General features: G+C 28.9%; 1 non-coding gene across 1 annotated transcript; it reads left to right on the plus strand.

The window, feature by feature from the left end:
• Nucleotides 1-6,475: 6,475 nt before the first annotated feature.
• Nucleotides 6,476-6,582, plus strand: LOC126900133 (U6 spliceosomal RNA). The gene has a single exon (XR_007702803.1). It is a non-coding gene; the product is annotated as a U6 spliceosomal RNA (small nuclear RNA).
• The last annotated feature ends 931 nt before the right edge of the window (nt 6,583-7,513 follow it).

The raw sequence follows: 7,513 nt of genomic DNA on the forward strand, positions 1-7,513 counted from the left end.
AAATTACTTAAATTTGATTGGTACTTAATAGAAAATACATCCAAAATAGGGCTATAATTTCTATTTTTAAAATAATAGATTGGGTTGGGATAGACAAAATCATCTGTATTGTAAAAATCACATAATAACATTATTTAGTCATATTTTTTTATTATTTGTATTGCTTTAATCTCAATCTACTGAATTACTTACAAAATCTCATGTATTTTTTTGGGTCAACCTTATTCTAAAAGGGTGTCAACTATATTTTTTGAATGTCAACATATATGTTCAAACAATCGACTGTTGGTTACGTACGGGTTATAACTATTTTATTAAGTTATAAAAAAATATTATATCTAGGCGAAAAAAGGCTGGAGAATATTCTAATGATAGTTTTTTGAAAATTATTCACAATTATTGTCAGTTATTCAAATTTAAATATAGAGACGATTAAGAATTACGATTAAGACGATTAAATTAAGAAAATAGTAAATTTTAAATACCAAAGTTCTGCTTTAAGACCTTACTTATTTTCTAGAGTGATTGATGAAATTACGAAAAAAATACAAGGAGAGTTGCCGTGGTACATGTTATTCGCTGACGATATAGTGTTAATAGGAGAAAATAAAGAGGAAATTAATCAGGTGTGGAGATCAGTTCTTGAAGAATAGAATTTAAAAATAAGTAGAAGTAAGACAGAGTATATAGAATACGCCTATGACAAAGGAGAACACGAGGTAGATGAAATGAGCAGTTTAGTGACAAAAAGCGAGGACATGACAGAAGAAGTGGAAAGTTTTAAGTATTCAAGATCAGTTGTGTGTGCAAAAGAAGTATGATATTGACGAGGACACGAAATACAGAATTATATTCGGGTGGGTGAAGTGGAGAGAAGCGTCAGGTGTGTTATGCGATAAAAGTATTCCAATGAGGCTGAAAGGTAAATTCTAAAAGACTGTAATGAGGCCAGCTATGAATGTATGGCTCAGAGTTTTGGGCGGTTGTAAAGAAAGTAGAGCAGAGAATGAGTGTAGCAAAGATGACGATGCTTAGATGGATAAATGGAATGACTAGAGAAGATTTAGGAACGAACATATAATAGGGAGTATAGGTGTAGATAAAATAAGATAAATTGATAATTAAAACTTTATTAAGCTAATTGAGTATTTTTATTTTATTTCTATAAAGATAAATTTACTATTTTTTGTAGCTATAACTGAATTTTAATATCATTAATCGTCATTACGTAATAAAAGTCTACCGGTATACAAATGTCGTAGCCGTCTTGTTAATGTTTACCCAGTTTATAATAAATTATATGTAATATAAATTTGTATATTTCAAGGTTTATTTAAACAAAAAAACATGTACTTTTATGATTTTTTTTGCACATTTTGCAATGTATTATTTTTAACTTATAAAACACTCTGAATAATTTTAAAAGAAAAATGATTTTCTTACAAAAAAATACATTTAACCAAATAAATTATTTCAAATAGAATACTGAAAATAAAGTTTATTGAACTATTTTTATCCAATAATATGTCAACATTTTATGAAATTTATTTAGTCCCAAAATTGACTAAAATGTCTTCAAATCCAGTTAAAAATATATATTACCAAAACATGTGCATAGATTTAATTGTCAATTTTATTTTCCTAACATTGTACTATTTGAGATCTTTTGAAAAAGTTTGGAAAGCTTTAAAGTTTATTAGAGCTATGATATTCTAATACAGTTAAAAAAAACCATATTAAACGCATGCTACCTGTAAGCTTAAAAAAACACAGCACAGGGGGGTTGCGGCATAGTGGAGACGTGACATAGTTGGGTCGAGTATAATGATATCAGACCATGATTAAAATCACTATCATAAAAAACGCTTCGATGCAAATCTTTAGATAGTGTTTAATTTTAATAAAACTAGTAGATTATTCCAAAAGCTACTCGATCTGCTATTTGTTTATTTATATCCTGATTAAGAAAAAGTAATTCGAATGAAAGAGGGATATAAATATTATTTCTCATAAAAAAATTATATTGATTTGATACACTTTTCAAAAAGTTACAGAATTATAAAGTAAAAAATGTAAAAAATAAAATCGAAAATTTTCTCACAAAAATAGCATTTGGTAGCCATTTTCACCGTGAAGACAAAATAAAATCCGAAATTTTTTTTTCCAATATAAAGTATATTACATTAGCTTTAATTTAAGGTATATATAAAAGTGTCAGTATTTCAACACTTTCAAAAGTTAATTTTTTGTAAAAAATTTGTAATTCTAAATCCCCCCTGTGTGGAGGTAAAGGGTCAGATTTATAAAAAAAATATACCAAATGATTAGTAAAGATATCATCTATAAAAAAAAATTATATTGATTTGGTGATTTTTAGAAAAGTTATGGCAGTTTTAAGTAAAAAAAATGCCGACAATTTTTTCAATTTTTGAGGTTAATGTCTTCGACTACATAAGATTTGTGATCTTTTGGCGTATCATTGAGAGAAATCGGTTCGATGAGCGCTGAGAAAAAGTGGTAACAGACACAAAAAAAATACACATCATAATAAAACCAATACCTTGTAGTAATACAAAAAAATAAGCAAAAACGGTGAATGGGAAATTTTATTTGACCAATGTTGGATGTTAGGGATTTGGTCAATTCAGTAGCAACGAGGTTCTATCGGGGTAGTAGAGTCCGAGGGTTAAGAACAGTAAAGACAAGTAGATATAAAAAGATACAAATTAAGTTCCTCTCATAGAGGTATTAAAACGCTGAGGTATTCTTGTAGTGGCCGTGGTCTTGGCCTCCTATCTGTAATAAACAAAAAGAAAGACGAAAGGGGCAAAGGGGAATATGGTTGTAATAAATAAAAAGAGAAACGAGTGAGTGTAGGTATGTAGTCTTGTAATAAATAAAATGGCTATAATAAGGTGGCGAAGGAATGTTGTTGAGTGTGTTTGGGGCTCGGAGTGTGAAAGGGAAGAAATGTAACACAGGTGGCCAATAAGGAAATAATAATCGTAGCAGGCGTAGTGTAAAAAGGATGGGTACCAATGGAAAGCAAAAGTGTCTATAGATACCCGGTAGTGACTACAATAAAATGAAATAGAAAGGGATCTCGGGATATGTATGCTTGTGTAAAAACGTCTAATGTACGAATAAGATGGAATGTGTTGATTAACAGTAAGATGCTCAGATATCTGTATAGGTGTATTTTCTGTGTCATAAATTTGCAGCTTGTTGTCGGCAATTATGTTGAGTAGTGTTTCTTTTTGAGGTCTCTGATTTTTGTTTGTACATTCATTTATAATGGTGTCTATAGAAATAAAGTTTTCAGTATGAATGATTTTTGTTGGAATCTTTGAAGATTTTTTATTATTTTTTATTAATGTTCCTGGACACCAGTGTGTGCCATCTTGTAAGTTATATAATACAATAGGTGGTCTTGATCCAGAGCCAAATACATAACCTACTTTTGTTTTGGTTGAGTATATATATGTATCAAAATTGAAATTATTGGCTATTGAGGCAAGCTGATCGTCATGAAACCAATAATTGGGTAGTTCAGACAGTTTGAGTAATTTGCATATAGAGTCTATATTGATAATGTTATTTTCCTGGTTGTCGTTAATTGCATTAATTAATGAATAAATTCCACATAATCCATCAGACGGAACTGATTCACCAGGTGTATATCGTGAGAATATTTCAAGAAATGCTGTATTTATGTCTTTATCAGTTTTTTTTTTTTTATACTTCCTATTCTTTTGAACTTAGTCTGAATGTTTGATATAATTTTTTCTGATCTCGGTGAAATATTAGGATAACAAAGAAGGGTAACTACCTAGCTCCTGCACAGAAACGCGCACACTAATTTCCGGCGACTAACAAATATCGTGTCTTTTATAAAAATATTTCAGTTTATTCTCAATGACCCATCTTGTTCTAATTGTTTATTACTAAAAAATTCTTCAGTAAAGGATCTATTATAAACTTATTATATAAACAAATGTTTCACTTAGCTCTGACTATCCTGATATTCTCTTGAGATGAATGATGTTGTTGATGTAATGATTATCGATATATACGTTTACGCATTAATGCACGCAATTATATTTATACGGTTTATATTATTATTAACTCGCATGTAACTACTTTTCTAGTACAATTCTATATTAAATCTACCCAAGGTGAAATCTAAGTTTATTATAATTCTGTCTTTTGTAAAAACTTTTGTATATTTATGTAGTATAGTTCTTAACCTTACATATGGTGTTTTACCTTAATATATCTATTATTTAATAATTTATAAAGCAAATAAATAACTTCTAAGCAACATAACTGTCCTGTGCAACAAAACTATTTCCAAGTGGCCTACGTCTTTTCAGTCGTCCAAATAGTGATCTAGGGTAGATGCGAGCTCAATTTCAGTTCTTTGCACAATAGATTATACAAGTGTCCTACACTCCGATTGCCGGCACTGTGGCATAGATCAGACTAGCTGGTCGATAAGTGGAGAGACACTTTGAATAAATCTTATAATTAACTAAAATTCTAATTATGATATTATTGTACTATTACCCTGTCCAGCCAGGTTGTGGCCCTTCAATAAGTAATAAATACAATTCAATCAAATTAATTACCTTAGAATATGCTTATGTATATATGAATATAAATGTAAATAAAAAGAAATGAATAAACACCAATATTTTATATGTGTTAGAATATTTATATCACCAAAAGTATTCGACCGAAAATAAGATGTATAATATTTTCAGTAATTACGAAAGAGGGTAAAAATTATGTAGATTTCATATAGAATTGTAACTAAGAATGAAACATAAACTCACGCACATTCACTTTTTGTATCTTGGTTGAGTATTCCAGAGAGCTGTAGAAATGTATAGATATAATGGCAAAGCGTCCCAGTATCTGCTAGAGGGATGTTCAGAAATCGTATCACTGCGAAACAAACCACACTAAGGGAAGCGAAGCCGCAGAGGAACCACCCGAATTTGGGGGAAAATGGCCTTTTTATAGCCTGCAAAACTGGTTTAGCGATCTCTGGTGAGATTCTTGAAATATTTTTTGCTGTATTTGATTGGTTAATGTGATAGAATCTTTTACGTGGGCATTTTATGGAATGCGTAAGAGGGAGGTTAAATCTTGTGTAAGGGTATTATTTTATTACTCATCTTATCCACGGGGAAACACTGATTTGGTGATGTATTTTATTAAATATAAGTATTAATTATTACATGTATTAAAATGTGATACTACATATCTGACACCCAGTCGAAGTATATGACCAAGCACTAACTAGTTATTAATAATTAAATTAAATGATGTGTAAAAAATCTATTGCTTTACCATTCTTTACTGAGATTATTAATTCTAAATAATTGGGTTAATATAAATTTACTTACTTCTTTTATATATCTCACGTTCAGATTTATACTTTTCCTTATTAATAAATAAATAACGTATTGACGCAAAAATAATTGTACTTGAAATCGCTATAAAATATACCGACGACAACACGGGGTCGCGGCTAGTTTGTTCAAAATAAATCAAATAGAAGAATCCTGAATTCTTTATTGAATTCAAATCTTCAAAAAGAAGAGAGAATTCTGCTCTCTTAGAAAATCAGCGCCTTTTTATATTACTTTTAATTACCCCCATCATGGGTTGTTGCCGTCAGCGCTTTTAGTGATTTTCAGTTTATTGTGTAAAATTTGAACATAACATGATAATTATTTTTAAGATAAGATGCATAGTATACAATAATCAATTTAACATGTATATACATATATAATAGCTAGTGTACAAATGTATATATGTTATGACAGATAAATTAATTATTTGTGTGGTATACAATTGGTATTAAATATAGAGTAATAATTTTTTATTGATAATGTAAGATGCGTAATGCAGAACATTATGCATATTACGACAACCTTGTCAGCTTCGCATCGAAGCTAAAAATGTTGCTAAACTGTATAAGTGAAATTCTTATCGTCCTACCATACAATTTTAGGACCTTAATTTTGATATTAAAATAAAAGTTCTTTCATTTGAGAACACCGTTAGGCTTTAAATTGTTGACTATTTTGTTCAATTTTAAATAATCAGTTTTTGTTACAGAAAATTTTTTTTGAAATTATTAAATGAAATAAAAATTATTTGTGTCAGAGTTAGTTAGTTGCTCAACAAATATTTAATTAGTTATGATTAAATTAATTAGTTAATAATCTTCCGATCTAATACTGAATTGTTCGGTTTTTTCCAACATTAATAGTTATACAATAATCATTTATGTTAGAATTTATTAAAAATACTCAATAAATAAATCTAAAATGATAAATGACTGAAGTATTATGTAATAGTTGATATAACAATATTCTGTACCAATTTTTTATGAAATTATAGTTTATTGTTTAGATAAGTTTTGCAATCTATAGTTTAACATGATAGCAGAGTGATGTCTTCTGTACTTGCTTCGGCAGTACATATACTAAAATTGGTACGATACAGAGAAGATTAGCATGGCCCCTACGCAAGGATGACACGCAAAATCGTGAAGCGTTCCACATTTTTTTTTCCCAACCCTCCCTAACGGTTCCCACTCTGGGATATAATATTGATGTTGTAGAAAATTAAAAAAAAGTAATCAGAATTTGCCACTCGGCAATATAATTTATTTCTAATTAAATTTTATTCTGTACTTTGCGAGTTTAAATATTGACTATGATGTTATTTTTGTTTCTTTGAAATGTTCAGATGTTTTCCTTATAGTCTAAAGCATGCAAAGCCTGTGCAAACTAAGAAAAATATATAATTTATATTTAGTCTTATTACTCATATTTGTTAGGGTGCCCCTTATTTTCCTACGTTAAAAAAATAAAAAAAATATATATAACGTTATTATATATTTATTAGAATTACTCTAGTATAAACAAAAACATTAATTTACTAAATTTAAATAATGTACTAATATATATATATATGATAATTCTGGATAAATAATAGACTAATTAAGAACGAACAAAAATACTTTTTATTTGATGATACCAAAACCATAATTAAATTAATATTGTTAAAAACTTATTAAGTTATTCTAACTTTTACAAATATTTATAAAATTATAAACTATTTAGAATAATTTAGTATAAATTTTAACAAATTTTGTAACATCCTTCCGGTTCACAATGTGTTGTCGTCGTCGAGTGGTCTGGCCGTTTGGTTTAAATGTTTTTTTTGGTCGTCGATTATAAAACCTCACATGTTTTTGACTAATTTAAACGTGCTTGGCAGTCTTATGGCTCGAAACAATAGGCCTACATCCTTAATGGCCGATGTCAATTCACCATTAACCGCATCTAACAATAACTAAAAAAATGGAGAATAATAGGTTGCGCACGTATCCCTTTAAGTTTAATTGACTAACCAATAAGAAGCATTTTTCAATTAAAATCTAAAACATCAATTTGCCCCGCAAATACAGGCCTATAAAAAAGCGATTTCTGGT

Source organism: Daktulosphaira vitifoliae, unplaced genomic scaffold (assembly GCF_025091365.1).
Source record: "Daktulosphaira vitifoliae isolate Bord-2020 unplaced genomic scaffold, ASM2509136v1 Scaffold_2, whole genome shotgun sequence".
Taxonomy (NCBI): Eukaryota; Metazoa; Arthropoda; class Insecta; order Hemiptera; family Phylloxeridae; genus Daktulosphaira; species Daktulosphaira vitifoliae.